The sequence below is a fragment of the Dama dama genome, chromosome 31 (assembly GCF_033118175.1).
Source record: "Dama dama isolate Ldn47 chromosome 31, ASM3311817v1, whole genome shotgun sequence".
Classification (NCBI taxonomy): Eukaryota; Metazoa; Chordata; class Mammalia; order Artiodactyla; family Cervidae; genus Dama; species Dama dama.
Window position 1 is genome coordinate 42,145,821 of NC_083711.1, and position 23,679 is coordinate 42,169,499.

Genomic DNA, 23,679 nt, shown 5'->3' on the forward strand with positions numbered 1-23,679 from the left:
ATGGCCATCATCAAAAAATCTACAGACAATAAATGCTGGAGAGGACGTGGAAAAAAGGGAACGCTCTTACACTGCTGGTGGGAATGTAAATTGATACAGCCACTATGGAATCAACAATATGGAGATAAAAAAAAAAAAAACCAGGACTAAAACTGTCATATGCCCCAGCAATCCCACTACTGAGCATATACTCTGAAAAAACTATAATTCAAAAAGACACATGGGTACATACCCCACTGTTCACTGCAACACTGTTTACAATAGCCAGGTCATGGAAGCAACCCAGATGTCCCTTGACAGATGAATGGATAAAAAAAACTTTGGTACATATATACAATGGAATATTACTCAGCCATGAAAAGGAACAGATGTGGGTTGGCTGAACTAAGCTGGATTAACCCAGAGCCTGTTATGCAGAGTGAAGAGCTGCGGCTGTTCACTCAAGCAGTCATGTCCGACTCTCTGGGACCCCATGGACTGAACCAGCAATCCGGCTTCCCTGTCCTTCACCATCTCCTGGAGCTTGCTCAAGACTCTCTGGGACCCCATGGACTGAACCAGCAACCTGGCTTCCCTGTCCTTCACCATCTCCTGGAGCTTGCTCAAACTCAGGTCCATTGAGTTGGCAATGACATCGAACAATCTCATCCTCTTTCAGCCCCTTCTCCGTCTGCCTTCAATCTTTCCCAGCATCAGGGTCTTTTTTAAGGAGCTGGCTCCTCACATCAGGTGTCCAAAATACAGGAGCTTCAGCCTGAGCATCAGTCCCTCCAATGAATATTCAGGATTGATTTCATTTAGGATTGCCTGGTTTGATCTCCTTGCTGTCCAAGGCACTCTCAAGAGTCTTCTCCAACAGCACAGTTCAAAAGCATCAATTCTTTGAAATTCAGCCTTCTTTATGGTCCAACTCTCACATCCATACACAACTACTGGAAAAACCATAGATTTGACTATAAGCACCTTTGTCAGCAAAGTAATATCTCTGCTTTTTAATACTCTGTCTAGGTTTATCATGGCTTTTCTTCCAAGGAACAAGTGTCTTTTAATTTCATGTCTGCAGTCACCATCTGCCATGATTTTTAATCACAGAAGAGGTATTAATAAGTCATAAAGGGAAAAACAAATATCACATATTAACACATATACAGGAAATATAGAAAAATGGTGCAGATGAACCTATTTCAGGGCAGGAACAGAGACATAGCCATAGAGAACAGACATGGATACAGCAGGGGAAGGAGAGGGTGGGACAAATCGAGAGAAAAGCACTGCAACATACATATGACAGTATGTAAAACAGATGCCTAGTGGGAAGTTGCTGTGTAACACGGGGAGCTCAACCTGCTGCTCTGTGACAACCAAGATGGTGGGATGGTGTCGGGAGCAGGAGGGAGACTCAGAAAGGAGGGGCATGTGTACACTTTATGGCTGACTCAGATTGTTCAGTTCAGTTCAGTCGCTCAGTCGTGTCTGACTCTTTGCGACCCCATGAATCGCAGCACACCAGGCCTCCCAGGCCATCAACAACTCCCGGACTTTACTCAAACCCATGCCCATCGAGTTGGTGATGCCATCCAGCCATCTTATCCTCTGTCGTCCCCTTCTCCTCCCGCCCCCAATCCCTCCAGCATCACGGTCTTTTCCAACGAGTCAACTCTTTGCATGAGGTGGCCAAAGTATTGGAGTTTCAGCTTCAGCATCAGTCCTTCCAATGAACACCCAGGACTGATCTCCCTTAGGATGGACTGACCGGATCTCCTCGCAGTCCCGCAAGAGTCTTCTCCAACACCATAGTTCAAAAGCATCAATTTTTCGGGACTCAGCTTTCTTCACAGTCAAACTCTCACATCCATACATGACTACTGGAAAAACCACAGTCTTGACTAGATGGACCTTTGTTGACAAGGTAATGTCTCTGCTTTTTAATATGCTATCTAGGTTGGTCATAACTTTCCTTCCAAGGAGTAAGCGTCTTTTAATTTCATGGCTGCAGTCACCATCTGCAGTGATTTTGGAGCCCAAAAAAATAAAGTCTGACACTGTTTCCACTGTCTCCCCATCTATTTCCCATGAAGTGATGGGACCAGGTGCCACGATCTTAAGTTTTCTGAATGTCAAGCTTTAAGCCAGCTTTTTCACTCTCCTCTTTCACTTTCATTAAGAGGCTTTTTAGTTCATCTTCACTTTCTGCCTTAACAGTGGTATCATCTGCGTATCTGAGGTTATTGATATTTCTCCCAGCAATCTTGATTCCAGCTTGTGCTTCTTCCAGCCCAGCGTTTCTCATGATGTACTCTGCATAGAAGTTATATAAGCAGGGTGACAATATACAGCCTTGACGTACTCCTTTACCTATTGGGAACCAGTCTGTTGTTCCATTTCCAGTTCTAACTGTTGCTTCCCAACCTGCATACAGGTTTCTCAAGAGGCAGGTCAGGTGATCTTATATTCCCATCTCTCAGAATTTCCCACAGTTTTTTGTGATCCACACAGTCGAAGGCTTTGGCATAGTCAATAAAGTAGAAACAGATATTTATCTGGAACTCTCTATAGTTTTTTCGATGATCCAGCGGATATTGTCAATTTGATCTCTGGTTCCTCTGCCAATTCTAAAACCAGCATGAACATCTGGAAGTTCACGGTTCACATATTGCTGATGCCTGGCTTGGAGAATTTTGAGCATTACTTTACCAGCATGTGAGATGAGTGCAATTGTGCGATAGTTTGAGCATTCTTTGGGATTGCCTTTCTTTGGGATTGGAATGAAATCTGACCTTTTCCAGTCTTGTGGCCACTGCTGAGTTTTCCAAATTTGCTAGCATATTGAGTGCAGCACCTTCACAGCATCATCTTTCAGGATTTGAAATAGCTCAACTGGAATTCCATCACCTCCATTAGCTTTGTTCGTCGTGATACTTCCTAAGGCCCACCTGACTTCACATTCCAGGATGTCTGGCTCTAGGTGAGTGATCACACCATCGTGATCATCTGGGTCATGAAGATCTTTTTTGTACAGTTCTTCTTTGTATTCTTGCCACCTCTTCTTAATATCTTCTGCTTCTGTTAGGTCCATACCATTTCTGTCCTTTATCGAGCCCATCTTTGCATGAAATGTTCCCTTCTTATCTCTCATTTTCTTGAAGAGATCTCTAGTCGTTCCCATTCTGTTGTTTTCCTCTATTTCTTTGCATTGATTGCTGAGGGAGGCTTTCTTCTCTCTCCTGGCTATTCTTTGGAACTCTGCATTTAAATGGGAGTATCTTTCCTTTTCTCCTTTGCCTTTCACTTCTCTTCTTTCCACAACTATTTGTAAGGCCTTCTCAGACAACCATTTTGCCTTTTTGCATTTCTTTTCCATGGGGATGGTCTTGCTCCCTGTCTCCTGTACAATGTCGTGAACCTCCGTCCAGAGTTCATCAGGCTCTCTGTCTATCAGATCTAGTCCCTTAAATCTATTTCTCACTTCCACTGTACAGTCATAAGGATTTGATTTAGGTCATACCTGAATGGTCTAGTGGTTTTCCCTACTTTCTTCAGTTTAAGTCTGAATTTGGCAATAAGGAGTTCACGATCTGAGCCACAATCAGCTCCTGGTCTTATTTTTGCTGACTGTATAGAGCTTCAATCTGATTTCAGTGTTGACCATCTGGTGATGTCCATGTGTAGAGTCTTCTCTTGTGTTGTTGGAAGCGGGTGTTTCCTATGACCAGTGTGTTCTCTTGGCAAAAACTCTATTAGCCTTTGCCCTGCTTCATTCCGTACTCCAAGGCCAAATTTGCCTGTTTCTCCAAGTGTTTCTTGACTTCATACTTTTGCATTCCAGTCCCCTATAATGAAAAGGACATCTTTTTTAGGTGTTAGTTCTAAAAGGTCTTGTAGGTCTTCACAGAACCGTTAAACTTCAGCTTCTTCAGCATTACTGGTTGGGGCATAGGCTTGGATTACCATAATATTGAATGGTTTGCCTTGGAAACAAACAGAGATCTTTCTGTCCATTTTGAGATTGCTTCCAAGTACTACATTTCAGACTCTTTTGTTGACCATGATGGCTACTCCATTTCCACTAAGGGATTCCTGCCCACAATAGTAGATATAATAGTCACCTGAGTTAAATTCACCCATTCCAGGCCATTTTAGTTCGCTGATTCCTAAAACGTCAACATTCACTCTTGCCATCTCCTGTTTGACCACTTCCAATTTGCCTTGATTCATGGACCTAACACTTCAGGTTCCTAAGCAATACTGCTCTTTACAGCATCGGACCTTGCTTCTATCACCAGTCACATCCACAACTGGGTGTTGTTTTTGCTTTGGCTCCATCCCTTCATTCTTTCTGGAGTTATTGTTATACAGCAGAAACTAATAACACACCACTATAAAGCAATTATCCTCCTTTAAAAGAAAAAAAAAAAAGAACTAAGCCTCATAGGCCTGTTTAGAGATATGAAAAGACTTCCTGGATGCAGAGAGCCAAGAAGGGTAGGGGGAGGGAGGAAGTGTCTCTTAATGTCATGCATAATAAGGAATTTTTAAAGTAAATGAACAAACATAGGACTGATTCAAGCTGTTTCAATAGTGATATGATTGTCAGTCACTCTCCTCCAGGCAAGCAGAAAGCATCACAATTCTGGCCAAAAGTCAACTTGGCTGTAGCTCTGAGTAAAGGAGTCCCTCAAGCTGAAACAGATAGTGTCAGTAACGATGAGATTACTACCTGAAACAAGTATCAGGCAGGTAAAAAACAATAAAAATCTTTTCAGATGGGCCGTGTGCATTTCCAGGACCACTTGAAACTAAGAGTAGATGTGCCATGCTTATTGGTGTGCGGTCATTCACTCCCTCCATGCACTCTCCTGTATTTTCCTCCTTCTGCCTTAATCTCAGTTGATTTTCAGCAAAGATGATTAGGGGTGGGTTGAGGCTGTCCCTTCTTCATCATGTAAAACCATAAGCACCTATACAAGTACACTGGGAACCCTCCGGAACACAAGTGATTCAAACTGCTATGCTATTGGATACAGGCACCCAACTCACCATCCTATTCAGTCCTGCAGAACGAGAAGATCACCAAATTCAACTGTTCCTGCCTGCACAGGGTTTTCAGTGAGAGGCTTCCCTGGTGGGTCAGATGTTAAAGAATCTGCCTGCAATGTGAGAGACCCAGGTTCAATTCCTGGGTCAGGAAAATCCCCTCGAGAAGGAACTGGCAACCCACTCCAGTATTCTTGCCTAGAGAATCCCTTGGACAGAGGAGCCTGGAGGACCATGGGGTTGCAAAGAGTTGGACACAATTGAGTGACTAGATGGCATGATGTAACTCAGTGTGAGAGGCGAAATCTAATGTGACTTTGTAGGTGGATCTTTTGGGACCAATTTAATGTACTGTTGATGCCCCAATATGTGAATATTCAGTAGGATTGATGTGTTAAGGCTTGTACTTCACCATTCTGTAAGTGCCATACAGAGCTTCCCTCAACGAGGGAACAGCCAAATGTAAAGAAATGTTGGTGGGACAAACCTCTCTGAAACTTTCTTACCAGTGGATGGGTCAGGAATTAGCATACATGGCTCTACTCTCTAATGTCCAAAGCTTTTATTGTATTGATGATGTCCTATTGGTTGACAAGTCAGAAGTCCCAGTCTCAATGACCTTTAACGTAGTATTATGATGCCTTTTCAGTAGGAGTGGCTAATAAATTCTGAGAAAATACATGTGCCTGTATGCAAAGCAGTTTCTTGGGACTATTTAGGTAGACTTAAAATGCTCAGTGCCATCAAAAATCAAAGGAAAACTATAGTTTCTTTATAATCCCCATGACCAAAAAGGAAACCCACATGTTTATAGTAGTTATCCACAAGTCAGTATCTACTTTCACTTCTACCACCAATGGCAAAGTTAGGGAGCAGAATCCACAAGACTACAATCACTGGACACCAACTGTAGGTTCAGTGCCCCCAAGACTAGAAAATCCAGCCAAGTAGCTTCTTGGCTACCCTAAAAGCACTCTCAATATATGCCTCCTGGCTGGTGTAAGTTCTATTTGAGGGGCACCATTAACTATGATCAACACTTTCTTTCCAGAGGCACCTTCAGGATGCTATTTTTATGAAGAAGCTAGTCATTAACATGGCTCGCTTTGAAAAACATGGCTGCTGACACCTCAGTGATGATCTTAAGGGATCTTTAGTGTTTAAGCAAACACTACCTCAGGCCTGGAAGATATTCAGGTCAGCCTGAACTCACTGACCAGGGTTGATATGAATGTGAGACTTGGCCTAGATTTCTCCCTTGCAGAATAGAGATGAGACTGGGCAATTTCTAATATATCTTTCTGCACCTGGCTTAATTCCCCAAGCCAAGTGGAAAGGTCAATACAGAAACTTAAGGAGAAACCATCTGGCTTTCTAAGGGACACCCTAATGGTTCACGGAGGCATGGCATGTTGAGGTAAATAGTGCATGTTAGCCCCATCTTTCTGACTGGAATCTTGGGACTGTTCTTAATTAAATGCTGTGTGAGGCAAACCAGATAAATATGGTCCCAGTTTCTATCAGCCAGATTAACTAGAATGATGTGCTCTTGGAAATATATGTCACAGCTAAGCTGATACAGTAACAAAGGATCGCAATAATTTGGAGACTATTCCCCATGGATATCTCATGTCTCTGCACATTTTGTGAGCAAGGACACTAACTACCAGTGACTACATTTTCTTCTGAATTCTTTTCATGGATGTCTGCATTGCAAATAGCCTTGTCAGAGATAATGTGTCTTCCTCCAAGTTAGAGTAAACAAACCCTCTAGAATAATAAAGATAATGTCTCCTACAGGGCAATGGTTGAACAGATTTGCCAGGAGCTTGTTATAAAATACTGGGGTTCATTAAGCATGGGGTTCCTCAGCTATGATGCAAACCTACTGCATACACGGCATCCACTCACGCCCTTCTGTATCTCCCTACCATGAGACCTGGGGGACAAGGACACTGACCACCCATAGAGTTCATGCTGCTTGCTCTGCTGGGAATAACAAGTCCTTTGTCTCTGACAGAGAAGTCTCATGCTTTCTGCCAGAACTCATAAAACTGTAACAGGCTAACTCTTTAGCTTTCAAGTAGAGTAAAACCTCTCTCAGACTCTACAATTCTTGATAGTGGTCAGCATTTTCAAAGCAAATATTTGTAAGCAGCATGAGAGAGCGGGTGAGAGGTTGAGTCAAGAATGAGAAAAAAATTGCATGTCATTTCCACTGCTGTTCATTGTTAATTTGTGCGTTTCTTCCTCATTGGTAAATTTCCCCTCTCAATTAAGGAGAGACATATACAAGAACATAGTTATCCTATTCAGCCTCCAACTGAAAAAAAAAAAATATACATATTTTCTTTACTTAATTTTTGACAGGGAGGCCTTCATTCCATAGACACAACTTGAGAAATTAAGCATTTTTCCATCAAAATATTAAGATACTAAATAACAGAATAGAAACGGCTTAGAAAAATACTTTCTAGAATTTATCATTAAAGTGGGTTATAATTCTTGGCCTACTGCTTTGCCAGCTCAGTATCTACAATGAACCATTCATGCAATTTCAGAAACACTAGAAAAGGAAATAATATAAGCAGCATCCAGTCCCATGGCAGTTATACTGAACCTCATGAGTGCTGTAGATTTTTGCATTATATGCAAACATGTGATCATTTAAATTGTTCTCTCTCTATATATGCCTGCTTTGAGGGTATGAATACACCAATATATAATAAGAGTAATTACACTGATATGCTTTAAGATCATCCATGAAATTACCTATAAAACTTTTATAAATTGGATCTTTTCTCTAATTGTTGCCAGTTGAAAATATACTTCATCCTTTCTGGAATGGATAGCAGGAATATATACTCTGGGACATCTGAGTATGAAGGCCCAAAGGGGACACAGGCCTTGGGAACAGCTGTTTTGGGGGCCTGACTTCTTGTAAATATTAAATCTAATTTTTTCCAATTACAGCCAGCACATATGGATGTAATACTAGTAGGGGCATCTCATTTAAAAACATCAATATAGTTAATATATTTGGGTTCATTTAAAGTTTATAGTCAGAACAACTTAAGGACAAAGATTCAAACTTTTAATGTCTATGAGCTGGCAAACATCCAAGTAAGATAATTCAGTTGGTTGCTGCTTGTGTCTCAGATGAGTTTTACAATTGATTCTTACTGTTACACAATAGAACCAGAAATACTCCCCAAATAATGTTTAAAGAACATTCTAAAACATAGAAATATCACTATATATTCTTATGAAAATGTTTTGTTATTTCAATTAAATCAGTATTATAAAATTATCTCACTACTGATACACCTATTAAATTTACATACACAAAAATGGTAATATTTAAAATCAGAATTTTTGAGCTTGGAATCAGCCATAAAGTTCTGAAGGATTATTTTGTCATACATTATAATTGAGGGTTATTTTTGTCAATAAAATTCATGAACTTTAAAGTATAAATTATTGTCACCAAATGTATGTTTGCAAGAGATTTGTAAGGCAAAATTCAAATTCATTTGATTAATGGGTATCTGTCAAAGGTTCAGTGACTCCATCATTTTTAACCTGATTATATTTAAGCCTAATAGGTTGCTGAACTTCCTATAAGAAAAAAGGAACAAGAGGATAAAAGGGAGGGAAGGGAAGGAAGGTAGAAAGGAGAGAGGAGAGGGGAAAAGGGGAAAGAAAGGCAGAGGCAAGGGAGGGAGGGAGATAAAAAGAAAGGCAGGAAAAAGGGAAGCAATGGAGGGAAGAAGGAAGGGACTGGGGAGAGAGGGAGACAGAGAAAATAAAAGAAACACAAAAATGCTAGATGCAGTCAGTCACCAATTAGGACATATTATTTGATATTTACCCTTTCAGTTCACTTAATGATAATTAGACTCAGAGAATAACCTTCCTTCCATTAGAAAGCAATATACATTTAAGCAGAAATGTTTAACTTTGTTTAAATACCCATGTCTACATTTCTAAATGGCATGAAAGTTCAGGTGTGTGGATAATAAAGGGAAAAAGATTTCCCAAATGAGAACATAAAGAAGACTTGAACATGCTCCAAAGAACTATTGCCCATGGAACTTGAGAGTTTGACTCAAATTCCCTGCTAATATTAAAAACTAAATTACAGTATCTATGATCCTCATTTTTACATTCAGACATGTAGGAAAGAAAACAGTCTGCCTACTCCTCAAAAGAAAACACTCCTTCCTCTCATCTTTAATGTCAGAGGAATGCTGCACCCCCTTTGTGGCTTTTATCATTTCCTGTTGTCATTATAGTTACCTAAAATACCTCCCCCTCTATCTGTACCCTCCTCAGGTATCTAATTCACCTGTGGATCACCATACTGTCTAGCACAGGCTTTGCACAGAAATGTTTGTGATATGAAAAATTAAAAAAAAAAAATGACTCTTTATACATCTGACACTTTGTAGGTGGGGCTAAGATTCTCAAATCTAGACACCTAATACAGAACTTAATTTTCCCTGAAGTCTAGTCAGAATTCTGAATGTCATGATCAGTCATCACTGGGAACTGAAGCTTTAGAACAGTAGTTAAGAGAATGAAACCTGCAGCTTCTTTCTATCTGTGGAAACTTCTACAAGTTACTGAGATCCTCTATGTCTTAGTATCCACACTACCTGATTTTTGTGAGCTTTAAATAAACTAATCCAACAAGGTACTTAGAACACTGCCTGAAACATGGAGAGTACTGACATATAGGTTAAGTCCAGTTCAGTTCAGTCGCTCAGTAGTGTCCGACTCTGCGACCCCAGGAACCGCAGCACGCCCGGCCTCCCTGTCCATCACTCACTCCCAGATTCCACCCAAACCCATGTCCATTGAGTCGGTGATGCCATCCAATCATCTTATCCTCTCCTCCTCTCCTTATCATCGTCTCCTTCTCCTCATGCCCTCAATCTTTCCCAGCATCAGGGTCTTTTCAAATGAGTCAGTTCTTCGCATCAGATGGCCAAAGTACTGGAGGTTCAGCTTCAGCATCAGTCCTTCCAATGAACACCCAGGACTCATCTCCTTTAGGATGGACTGGTTGGATCTCCTTGCAGTCCAAGGGACTCTCAAGAGTCTTATCTAACACCACAGTTCAAAAGCATCAATTCTTCGGTGCTCAGCTTTCTCTATAGTCCAACTCTCACATTCATACATGACTACTGGAAAAACCACAGCCTTGACTAGACGGACCTTTGTTGACAAAGTAATGTCTCTGCTTTTTAATATGCTGTCTAGGTTTGTCATAGCTTTCCTTCCAAGGAATAAGTGTCTTTTAATTTCATGGCTGCAATCACCATCTGCAGTGATTTTTGAGCCCAAAAAAATAAAGTCAGCCACTGTTTCCACATCTATTTGCCATAAAGTGATGGGACCAGATGCCATCACTTTAGTTTTATGAATGCTGAGCTTTAAGCCAGCTTTTTCACTCTCCTCTTTCACTTTCATCAAGAAGGTCTTTAGTTCTTCTTCACTTTCTGCCATAGGGTGGGGTCATCTGCAAATATGAATTTATTGACATTTCTCCTGGCAATCTTAATTCCAACTTGTGCTTCTTCCAGCCCAGCGTTTCTCATGATGTACTCTGCATAGAAGTTAAATAGGCAGGGTGACAATATACAGCCTTGATGTACTCCTTTTCCTATTTGGGACCAGTCTGTTGTTCCATGTCCAGTTCTAACTGTTGCTTCCTGTCCTGCATACAGATTTCTCAAGAGGCAGGTCGGGTGGTCTGATATTCCCATCTCTTTCAGAATTTTCCATAGTTGATTGTGATCCACACAGTCAACGGCTTTGGCATAGTCAATAAAGCAGAAATAGATGTTTTTCTGGGAACTCTCTTGCTTTCTCAGTGGTCCAGCAGATGTTGGCAATTTGATCTCTGGTTCTTCTGCCTTTTCTAAAACCAGGTTTAACATCTGGAAGTTCACAGTTCACGTATTGTTGAAGCCTGACATTTCTCTGTTTGAGAAAAGTGAAATAAAACCTCCCTTTTTCTGGGTCTTTTTAGCTCACATGAAGTTGAGTTTGAAGGATCTAGTATATAAAGCATAGTAAGTATAGTTGGTAACATTGTATTATATAATTGACATTTACTGAGAGAATAAAACTTAATGCTTTCACACACACAGAAAAATATTATGAACATATATATATAACATATAACATATGTTAGCCATCATCATTACTATTATTTTGTAATTTCTATACTAAACAGAGGTCTATTAAGTACACAAAGCTGAAAAGTACCCATAGGCTTTTTCTCTGTTCATAAAAGGATATAGACTTTCCCTAGAACCTAGGAAAAACTCAATTTCTTTTTTTCTTAATTTTAGCTTTTTTGAACAACTGACAAAACTGTAAGATATTTAAAGTGTATATGGTGGTGACTTGATATACTTAAACACTGTAAAAGAATCCATTCCATCTAGTTAATTTACATATCAAATCATATATTATCTTTCTGTGTGTGTGAAAGCATTTAAGTTTTATTCTCTCAGTAAATGTCGATTATATAATACAATGTTATTAACTATACTTACTATGCTTTATACTAGATCCTTCAGACTCAACTTCATGTGAGCTAAAAGGGCCCAGAAAAAGGGAGGTTTTATCTCACTTTTCTCAAACAGAGAAATGTCTTTGCCTAAACTTCCTAAAATTGACCAGTCAGATATTAGTTCTAAAATCTGCCTCAGTAACCTTTTCATATTCTTTTCTTCCAGCCTGGCCTTGCAGATACTTCTCAATTGCTGCTGCTGCTGCTAAGTCACTTTAGTCGTGTCCGACTCTGTGGGATCCCACAGACAGCAGCCCACCAGGCTCCTCCGTCCTTGGGATTCTCCAGTCAAGAACACTGGAGTGGGTTGCCATTTCCTTCTCCAATACATGAAAGTGGAAAGTCAAAGTGAAGTCTCTCAGTCGTGTCCGACTCTTAGTGACCCCATCAACTGCAGCCTACCAGGCTCCTCCGTCCATGGGATTTTCCAGGCAAGAGTACTGGAGTGGGTTGCCATTGCCTTCTCCGACTTCTCAATTAGTAACTCCATTTAATGAGAAAAGTAGATTTCTCACAAGTTTCTGTAACATATCTTGCTCTACGAAGCTGACTAGGGCAACTTTCAGGTTTGAAAATAGTTTTCATCATTCATTTCCCAGCATGAATTCAAACATATGCTTTCCAGAAGCAAGCTGGAAAAGAATGATTCATGACATTTGATTAATTAAATCCTCTTGATAAATACATTCCTGGCAGCAGCATTATGATAGATATTTATATGTGGATATTTAGCCATATGGAAAATGAAATGGCAACTCACTCCAGTATTCATGTCTGGAGAATCCCATGGACAGAGAAGGCTGGTGGGCTATAGTCCACAGGCTTGCAAAGAGTTTGGACATGACCGAAGTGACTTAGCACAGACAGACATTTATTCTTAACCTCATATTTTGACCTTTAATAGACCAGCCCCTCTCTCAAAAAAAAAAAAGAAAAAGAAAAGCCATTGTATAATGGCAAAGATATGCATGCTACACCTTGCAAGTTGACCAGATTATTATTTGTGATATGCGCTATCAGAGAAACCAGAAAAGTTCAGTTGTGAGGAAGATCTGACCCACGATGTATTCAAGACATAAATAAGGCTACCACATTCACAGAATTCCAATATACCTCACCCCAGACTTACACTGAACCTGTAATGGCAGTACATTTAAGAGAAATTAACTCAAGATATGTAAATTGATTGAGTGCCGAGCTGTACTTTAGTTGTTAGAACTAATTTCCCCCCTCTGAACCTTACACTGACATTTATACCATTTTAATAAGAATCCATATTAAGTCTCATATTAGGAGAAGGGATTCTATTAAGTGAAAGTAACCCCATATGCATCCAAGCAAATGCCAAGTAGAACAAGAAACAGATTTTAAATGGAAGTTAAATTTCATACATGTAATGAGTGATAATAATAGCTCATGGTTCTATAAATGTTTTCATTAACAAAGCCCTTTCAAATATCCTGTCTCAGTCAGTCTTCATAAAATCCTTGGTAAAGAAAGATATTTATCTAGAGTTTAGGCCTGACATGCTATGGATTGCTATTGCTGTTTAACAATGTTATCTTATGAATTGGGAATTTTATCATGGCAACATTTAAGAATAATCACTGGAATTGAATTAGTCATTTTTAAATGTTCTAGGAAAGTCAATTGAAGCTAAAGAACATTACATTCCCTCCTATTTTCCCCTTTTAAAAATACAACTAATTTGCATCAGAAACCAGGTGGTCAATTTGCATAGATAAGACCCAAGAAAATTTGTACCACACTATGAAATCTGGGGGGGCAGGGAACCAGAATGTGGGAAGAATAATCCAGTGTATGCTTTTTAAAAAAACTTTGATTTGCTAGCTCAAGCGAAGTCTGAATGGATCAGTGGGGACCAAAAATCTCTGTTCTTTTTCTGAAACCCTGACCATTGTTCACGTGAACTATATCATATTTCTATTTTAGGAAACAATGAAGAAAACAATGCCAGAATAAAATAACAATAAGTGGAAAGGTGACTGCAGAAACACAGCACGGCTAAGTGGGAATCTGCTGAAGACACGGAGGTCAAGTCTGGTGCTCAGTGACAACCTAGACGGGGCGACAGGGCGGGAGGTGGGAAGGAGGTTCTAGAGGGAGGGGACACGTGTATACCTACGGGGGATTCACGTTGATATATGGCAGAAGCGAACATAATAATGTAAAGCAATTATCCTCCAATTAGAAATAAATAAACTTTAAAAAATAAAGTAAATCAAGGCTAAACAAAAAATAAAGTTAAATTTAAAAATAAAATAAAGATAGCATGGCTAAATTATAGTTTCAGCTAATCAAAAACTATTTTCTTGATATTTGTTGTTGTTCAGTTCATCAGCTGTCTCCAACTCTTTGCGACCCCAGGGACTGCAGCACACCAGGCTTCCCTGTCCTTCATCATCTCCTGGAGCTTGCTCAAACTCATGTCCATTGAGTCAGTGATGCCATCCAACGATCTCCTGCTCTGTCGTCCCCTTCTCCTGCCCTCAATCTTTCCCAGCATCAGGGTTTTTCTAATGAGTCAGCCCTTCGCATCAGGTGGCCAAAGTATTGGAGTTTCAACTTAAGCATCAGTTCTTCCAATAAATATTCAGGACTGATTTCCTTCAGGATGGACTGGTTTGATCTCCTGTTTGCAGTCCAAGGGATTCTCAAGTGTCTTCTCCAACACCACAGTTCAAAAGCATCAATTCCTCTGTGCTCAGCCTTCTTTAGAGTCCAACTCTCACATCCATTCATGACTACTGGAAAAACCATAGCTTCGAATATATGGATGTTTGTCGGCAAGGTAATGTCTCCACTTTTTAATATCCGTCTAGGTTGGTCATAGTTTTTCTTCCAAGGAGCAAGCATCTTTAAATTTCATGGCTGCAGTCACCAACTGCAGTGATTTGGCAGCCCAAGAATTTTATATTTTCTTAATATAGCACACTTATTTTATCCTTTTATTTAAAACATAATAATAAATGTATCAGTTACAGAAACAAAATTGATTACTCATATCAAAAATTGACAGTAATAAACATGAAAATACTTCAAGTTCCTTAAAATTAAGCTTGTATAATACAGTTGTTGGAGAAGGCAATGGCACCCCACTCCAGTACTCTTGCCTGGAAAATCCGATAGACGGAGGTGCCTGGTAGGCTGCAGTCCATGGGGTCGCTAAGAGTCGGACACGACTGAGCGACTTCACTTTCCCTTTTCACTTTCATGTATTGGAGAAGGAAACGGCAACCCACTCCAGGGTTCTTGCCTGGAGAATCCCAGGGACAGTGAAGCATGGTGGGCTGCCGTCTATGGGGTCGCACAGAGTCAGACACGACTGAAGCGACTCAGCAGCAGCAGTAGCAGCAATACAGTTGTTTTATCTTTATCAAACTGACATTAGGAAATGAGATGTAAACTTTTCCTGTAATCCAAACTTGCTGGATTATAGGACAGAAATAAGAGGGTTGACTCTGGTAACGGACAGGACAGAACGCAAACCACAACTCCCTTTTCCACTTAAAAATGGCAGTTGGTAAGAATTGGAAACACTAGTAGAGACTGAAGCTATTTTAGTAATTAGCCTTTATATTATTAAAGCCAAATTCCTGTTTATTCATGATAGATGTGCATAGGAAGGCTGATCTCCCTGAGTACAGAACAATTACAGAATCACTTTAAATACGAAGAATTTTTCATTTATCTCCCCAATAGCCCAAGAGACAAGACACTTGAGATGGGTTCAATTTCTCTAGAGGGAAAGAAAAAGAAACCACATCAACCTGCAACAGAAGAGTCTCAGATGTGAAGCTACAAGTAAAATATTCTGTCACAACGCACTGGCAATGAATGGTTATGTAAGTAACGTCTGATGTTCAACTTTTAAATCATTTTCTTTTCAGATTTGCAATTAACCCCCAGCATTCGTATCTATTTAAAATCTCCTACACAGAAAAAAAAAAAAAGTGTTAGGTGTGCACTGAAGAATGAAAACATACAGAAAGGATGAAGAGACTGCTCAACATGATAAAGCAGAAAGACAGGAAGGGGAACACAGAAGGCAGAGGAAGTCAACACTGTCTCTTCTTTCCACACTGGAAACTCTTGGAAACCACATCAATGCACTGCAATTTCCATAGTTAGCTGCAATGGAAGTTTAAGTTTTCTTTTGTTGCCAATACTGAAAAATAGTACTGAATTATTACGAGAGAGAGAGTTGGAAAGCTGGAAAATAGTCCATTACATATATAATTTAATTTACATGCAAATATTATTTATGCAATGCTCAAAGTGTTATGGTATTTAATAAGCTAGTAACATAAGCTCTTTCCTGTTTGCTAATTTATTTCCTTTATTTGTGTATCCTAGAGAGGCAGTGAGTCACGCTATGAGAAAGGGCGGACAACCTCTGGCCTATCAGTGGACAGCAAGACAGACTGTTACCACCTCTTTGATGCTCTTTGAAGTTTCCTTGAGGTCAGGGAGTTTTGTTCTTCCATACCACAGCCCCAGCACCTTGCAAATATTTGATGAATGAAAGTCCGTACTTCTCTCTGGCTCATTATTTAAAGCAATAAATCCTGAAAATTTATTCTAAAATGGGGACTCTTCATGTTGGATTTTTAAGGTACTTTCAGTTCTGGTAAGCAATTATGTGCATCCAAGCAAAGTCGTTTCAGTCATGTCTGACTCTTTGTGACCCTATGGACCGTAGCCCACCAGGCTCCTTTGTCCATAGGATCCTCCAGGCAAGAATACTGGAGTGGGTTGCCATGCCCTTCTCCAGAGATCTTCTGGGCCCAGGGATCAAACCCACATCTCTTAACATCTCCTGCACTGGTAGGCGGACTCTTCACCACTAGTGCCACCTGGGAAGCCAAGCAATTATACAGAAAAGCAATTTTAACTTCTTTTAATTGCTTATATCTGAAACTGTACATTTCTTCCCTATAAATCATTCTCCAGATTAATGTCATTTTAAGCATTAACTGTATCTAAAGAAAGTGGAATTGTTATTGTTTGAGAATTTTAAAATAATTTTGATGTAATGATTATTTCACTGTCAACACATCATTATTTTTCATATCTGCATACACAATTCTCCAAATGTCATAGATCTGAACACTTGTCTGAAAGACAAGATTGCTTTGAAAAATGTTAAAAATATATTTCTTTCCTGTCTAATCAAACAGCCTCGATATACACATCAATCTGTATAGTGATGTCTACTCACTCATGCCTACTTGTACCTTTAAAGTCTGAGGAAAAGATTTTTAAGAAAATACACATAATCTTCAGTGGTAGCACAACTCCTTGATGGGGTTACATCTCATGTTACAAAAAAATTTGAAACAAATAAAATGACATGGTTTGTGAGCTGTAGCAGGATGGATGTCTGCTTTTCCCCCATGGTCCAACTGTTTAACAAATTTTACTTTTCTGGACAATGTCATTTGATTCAATGCTGCTAGCTAGCATTGCATCCTACCCCCTCAAAGAATATCTCTACTGTTAAGCATCCATTGTTTTTCTATTTTCTCTACTTTCACTTCCTATTTTATGTCAGCCTCTCTGGTAACTTTAACAGCCTACCACTGCACCCGTGAGTCATTAAGTTGTTAGAATTCTATTATATTATAAAAAGGAAAGAAGAAGAAAGTAAAGAAAAAAATGTTCATCCAAGGAAGATGTAAACAAATAAATTTTAAGGAAACTAGTATAAATTGTCCTTGGTAAATTTTGGAGTTTTATTTTCCTTCCTCACCCTGGCTTACTCTGTTTTTTTAAAAACAACCTGTGCCTTATTTAGTTATAATAGCAATCCTCTGAAATATTATTACTATCTCCATGTTACAGAGAGAAAAACGAAGCTCCAAGAGGCTAAGTTATTTACACAACATCTCCCCGACACTAAGCTGAGCTACTGTGTGACTTTGCTTGTCTGAAGTCCAGCGTCCCTTCTACTGTGACACAGACACGCACACGCACTAAGGAGACACAAGGGGAACAGACCGCTTCTCAAGTGAGCCCGACGGCGTCACTGGCCAGCATGCTGTTTAAAACTTGTATTGAGATGCAAAATACATGGGGAAAAGCCCACAGTATATATAGCACACTGAATTTATGAATTTTGCATACACATGCATGTAGTTACTGATACAATACTGAACATCTTTAGTATCCTAAAGGCTCCCTCATTCTCCCTCAGTCAATATCCTTCCCCAAACTAACCTAGCTTCTATCAAAAAAGCTATGCTTTCACTATTCATAGACTTCATAAATATGGGACTATATAATATGTTCCCTTTTATGTCTGGTTCATTTTGTTCCACCTTATACCCCTGAGATTCATCCATATAGTTGCATCTGTAGAAATGTATTCACATAGTTATTCTAGCTCGTTTTTTCCATGGATGTACTCCATGCATGAATATGCCCTCAATATATTTATCTATGAAAGAGATTCTAGTCACTTCAGTTTGAAGCTGTTATGGATAGGGATTTAATAAACATTCTTTTGGATTTATTATGATGACCATAAGCACTCATTTTTCACGGGGATGTTCCCACAGAGGGATGTGCTTAGCTGTAGGTGAGGCTCGTGTCTTTGTTACCTAAAAGCAATTCTCTGTTCAGCCCAAATTACGACACTTTCTTAAAAGCATGTGCCCTGCTTCCCATTGCAGGAAAACTTCAAGACAAGTAAGAAAGGCCTTGCTTCACTTTTGCTGCCTGATTTTCCAGCCTGATCTACTGTCACTAATGACATTACATTTTACTCACTAGAGACATAGAACTTCTTGAAATTGCCCATGCTGTTACCACACTCACACTTTGGCTAACACTGAACCTTCTACTTAGAGAGGTTTCCTTTTTTCCCTCAAAGTTTCTTTTTTCTCCTCTCAGTATTCACTTTGTTACATCCTATACATCTCTGAAGCTTCCCTGATGGCTCAGATAGCAAAGAGTCTGCTTGCAATGTGGGAGAGCTGGGTTCGATCCCTGGGTTGGGAAGATCCCCTAGAGAAGGGAATGGCAACCCACTCCAGTATTCTTGCCTGGAAAACCCCATGGAGGGAGGAGCCTGATGGGCTACAGTCCATGGGGTCGCAGAGTCAGACACGACTGAGCAACTAAACACAAACACATTCATCTCTTAAGATGCGTTTATGTTTCTGAATCCGCTACCAGACTGTGAGCTCTTTCAGACCGTTTTTCCATTCTTTTTTACTTTATTTTATTGACGTGTAGTTAACTTATAATGTTGTGTCTGATTTCTGCTGTGCAGCAAAGTGACTCAGTTACACACACACACACACACAGATATTCTCTTTTCTATTCTTTTCCATTATGGTTTACCAAAGGATGTGGAATACACTTCCCTGTGCTATAAGGCAGGCTATAGTTTGCATCTGCTAGTCCCAAACTCCCCATCCCTCTTTCCCCCAACACCTCCACCTTGGCAACCACAAGCTTGCTCTCAATATCTGTAAGCCCATTTTTGTTTCACAGATAAGTTTTGTGTCATATTTTAGATTTCACATTTAAGTGACATCATATAGTATTTGTCTTTTTCTTTCTGACTTACTTCACTTAGTATGATAATCTCTAGTTCCATCCATGTTGCTGCAAAAGGCATTATTTCATTCTTTTTAATGACTGAGTAATATTATATATATATATATATATATATATGTATATATTCCACATACATGTATGTATATATCCACACCACATCTTCTTTATCCATTCATCTAACATTGGACTTTATGTTGTTTCCAAGTCTTGGCTATCGTCAATAGTGCTGCTATGAACATTAGGGTGCACGTATCTTTTCAAACACCCAGGAGAGGGACTGCTGGATTATACCGAGCTCCATACAGTTTTCCACAGTGGCTGCACCAATTTACATTCCCACCAACAGTGTAAAGGGTTCTCTTTCTCTACACCCTTCCCAGCATTAATTACTTGTCAACTTTTAAATGATGTCCATTCTGACTGGTATCAGAACTACAACTAACTCATTTGTTTTGGTTTTCGTTTTTCTAATAATCAGTGATGATAAGCATCTTTTCATGTGTCTACTAGCCATCTGTATGTCTTCCTTGAAGAAATGTCTATTTAGGTCTTCTGCTCATTTTTCGATTGGTTTGTCCCCATTTTTGCTACTGAACTGTAAGGGCTGTTTTTATATTAAGCACCGGTTATTTGCAAACACCTTTGCCCAATCTGCAGGATGTCTTTTTGTTTTGTTTATGATTTCCTTTGTTGTACAAAAGCCTGTAAGTTTGATTAGGTCCCATTTATTTTTGCTTTTATTTCTATTGCGAGACTGACCTAAGAAAATATTGGTACAATTTATGTCAGAGAATGCTTCTCCTATGTTCTCTTCTAGGAGTTTTCTGGTGTCTTGTCTTATATTTGTTAAGTCTTTAAGTCACTTTTGAGTTTATTTCTGTGTATGGTGGTGTGAGAGTGTATTCTAGTCATCTGTCCAACTTTCCCACCACCACCTGATGAAGAGTTTGTCTTTTCCCCATTGTGTATTTTTGCCTCCTTCGTTGAAGATTAATTGTCATAGGTGTGTGGGTTTATTTCTGGGCTCTCTATTCTGTTCCCTTGATCCCTATGTCTCTTTCTGTGCCAATACCACAGTGTTTTTATTACTGTAGCTTTGTAATATTGTCTCAAGTTTGGGACAGTTATGCCTCCAGCTTTGTTCTCTTCCCTCAGGATTGTTTTTATGGTTCCATATAAATTTTAGGATTATTTGTTCTAGTTCTGTGAAAAATGTCATAGATATTTTAATAGGTATTGCATTAAATCTGTATATTGCTTTGGGCAATATGACCTTTTTAACAATACTAATTCTTCTAATCTAAGAGTATGGGGTGTGTTTCTATGTCTTTGAATCATCTTCAACTTCCTTTATTAATGTTCTGCAGTTCTCAGCATGTGTTTCACCCTCCTTGGTGAAGTTAATTCCTAAGTATTTATTTTTTATTTTGTATGTGATTTAAAAAGGTATTGTTTACATTCCCTTTCTGACATTTCATTGCTACTGTAAAGAAACATGACCCATCTCTGTATGTTAATCTCGTATCCTCCTTTCCTGCTGAATTCGCTTATCAGTTCTAATAGTTTTTGTGTTAAATCCTTAGAATTTTCTTTATCCCATTCATATTTATGTTCCTGATTTCCAGCATCATAGCTGACCCATTCTTAAATAAATGAACATTGAATTTAGGAAGCATTCAGGATCACAGAATTAGATGCAACGATGCTCTGCCTAGATTACGACTCTGCTGTACAACTCCCGCCCCCAGTTCTGTGCTACACGGTGTAATTCATCTCTGGACATACAGTAAAAATTAGACTAAGTTTAAATATCATAAACTTCTAAGATTAATGTATGGGGCCTACATTTTCAAAGATTATGGTTCCTAGTTTTGAACACAAATGCAAAATGTTTAAAATTACTCTGTAAAACTACTGATGTTCTTAATAATTTCAAGATGAGGTCCTTAATGTAACTTTCACAATAAAGAATATAAATAATATATTTTTATAATTTAAGCATTAAGATTTCTTCACATACATAAAAACTGATCTGGAACTAGACTGTACATCTGGAAACATTTTGTAAACTGGATTAGAATCTCATGAGAAATCCAAATGCATTACAGACTTAATCTAAAATTTTAGCTTAATTAGACTTCTCATACCCTATAAGAAGCAATGCTCTAAGACTGGACTGTCATCAAAGGCATATGGTGAATCAAATGTGTGAAAAATACAAGGTTTCAGGGTAAAACAGCAATATATGTCCAAATGAAAGTGTTGTATGTATCTATACCAAAGGAGACATATACGTTAAATAGTTGCCACTTATCCTCATTACAGAACCATTTCAGTTTTATGGAGAGGTCCAACTGTATTTAGTCTGGGAGCCCAAGAGACAAAATTTTAATAGCTGAAAAGAACAAATTTTTGATGCTTTAAATCTCAGGTCTCTGCAAGGCAATTTCTACTCTGAAGGTCCAAGGGAAAAATCTTATCTCCACTTTCCCCTATGTAAAGTACATAGATGTTTTATTTTTATGGCTTTCAATTGTTCCTGCAAGGAAAAAAAAAAAGCCTGATGTCTGGGCATATCACTACACTAGCTGATATTTAATAAACAATTCCATATATTGATCCAAGTGTAGAGGTGAGAACCTTTGGTATTATTTACTACGATTAAATCTTTTTCAGGAATCAGATATCATAACATTATCTGTTTTTTATCTTTAACATAGTTTATGCAAAGTGTGAACAGAAAAAATCATATAGATTTTATTTATAGAATGACTTGAAAAGTAATTTTGCTTCCAGATGTCTACATGATCAAGTCTCTGAATTTGGAGAAATGTAGAACAGTGACAGAGTTTACTAACAGTTTCAAACTTTTAGGCATTTCTTACTATTTTATTACTTTTTAATCCTTCCTCATTTTGAATGCCTTTTCTTAAATGTTTTATTATTAAACTAGCTCACTAGGGAAATTTTAAAATACAGAAAATCTAAAAGGACCGGGAAAAAGTTCATCTTTAATCCCATCCAGAGAAAACCGTAGACAACTGACATTTCCTAAGAAGGAAGGAAGCTGTCACTAAAAATATGATAATTGCCAACCAGTTCTTAAGAATTCTGGATTTTATGAAGAAAAAAGACAAGACTGAACTTCTCCCAAGAATATTTGAGGAATTCTTGGGTGTCTCTTAAAATAAGTGTACTTTAACTAACTGCAAACGAAAAACCCCAGGGTCTTAAAATTCTGGGATCATATGAGTTATATAGAATATGGAAGTAATTAAACCCAGGAAATGGTAAGGAAAATAACAACAGAATAACCACAGAATTGAAAAAGCTCACAAAGATTTTTAGGAAAGAACCAGTGAATAAGCAAATTTCTTAAACATCACCAATGTTAATGACAACTTCTCTCACTGGGCCAACACCTTCATTAGAAGAAAACTGAGCAATTTCTTGGGGACATTTCAAACCCTGATCTGAGGTTCTGAGCATTTTAAGAAAACTAGTAGGGCTACAAAACTGGATATGGGCAGAGAAGAAAAAAGCTGCTAAATCCAATCCTTCTTTTGTCTCATCTTACTGCTGCCCTTACCCAGAGTTTGGGGAAAAGAAGAAAAAGGGAAACAAAGGAAGAGGGAAGGGGAGAAACAGGGAGAAATTCAGAATAAACGGACAGCAGGCAGAAAACCTGTCAGCAGGCTCCCACTGGACTCTCCCTGAAAAATTACAGAAGCTAAAGGAAAGAATACAGTATATGAACAAACAAAAATAACCACAACAAAAACTGTAAGAAAACATGAATGAGACTACAGATTGTCCTGAACTGGACACTGTGATCAGGAAAATATTTATATTTTGCCTTTTCCTTTCTCTTATGATGGTTTGGGAAAATCATCACTTGCCACTTGGCCACGGAAGCCATATGGTAATAATGGCCTACACCATCAACATCCACAAAATAACTTCAACGAGCTACCAAAAACCCTGGACAGGTGAGATTCAAAAAATTCCAAACTGACCTTCCACCTCCCATCACTCATTCTTCAATGCCTTAGTATCCCCAGGGCTAGTAGATTACATTCTAAAAATACTGCTTTCTCCTTTTCTTCCCAAGAGTTTAAAAGTGAGTCTCTACCCTCCTACAAGAAGCAACACTTAAAATCGGACATGGAACAACAGACTGGTTCCAAACTGGAAAAGGAGTATGTCAAGGCTGCATATTTTCACCCTGCTTATTTAACTTACATGCAAAGTACATCATGAGAAATGCTGGGCTGGATGAAGCACAAGCTGGAATCAACATTGCCAGGAGAAACATCAATAACCTCAGATACGCAGATGACACCACCCTTATGGCAGAAAGTGAAGAACTAAAAAGCCTCTGGATAAAAGTGAAAAAGGAGAGTGAAAAAGCTGGCTTAAAACTCAACATTCAAAAAACGAAGATCATGGCATCTGGTCCCATCACTTCATGG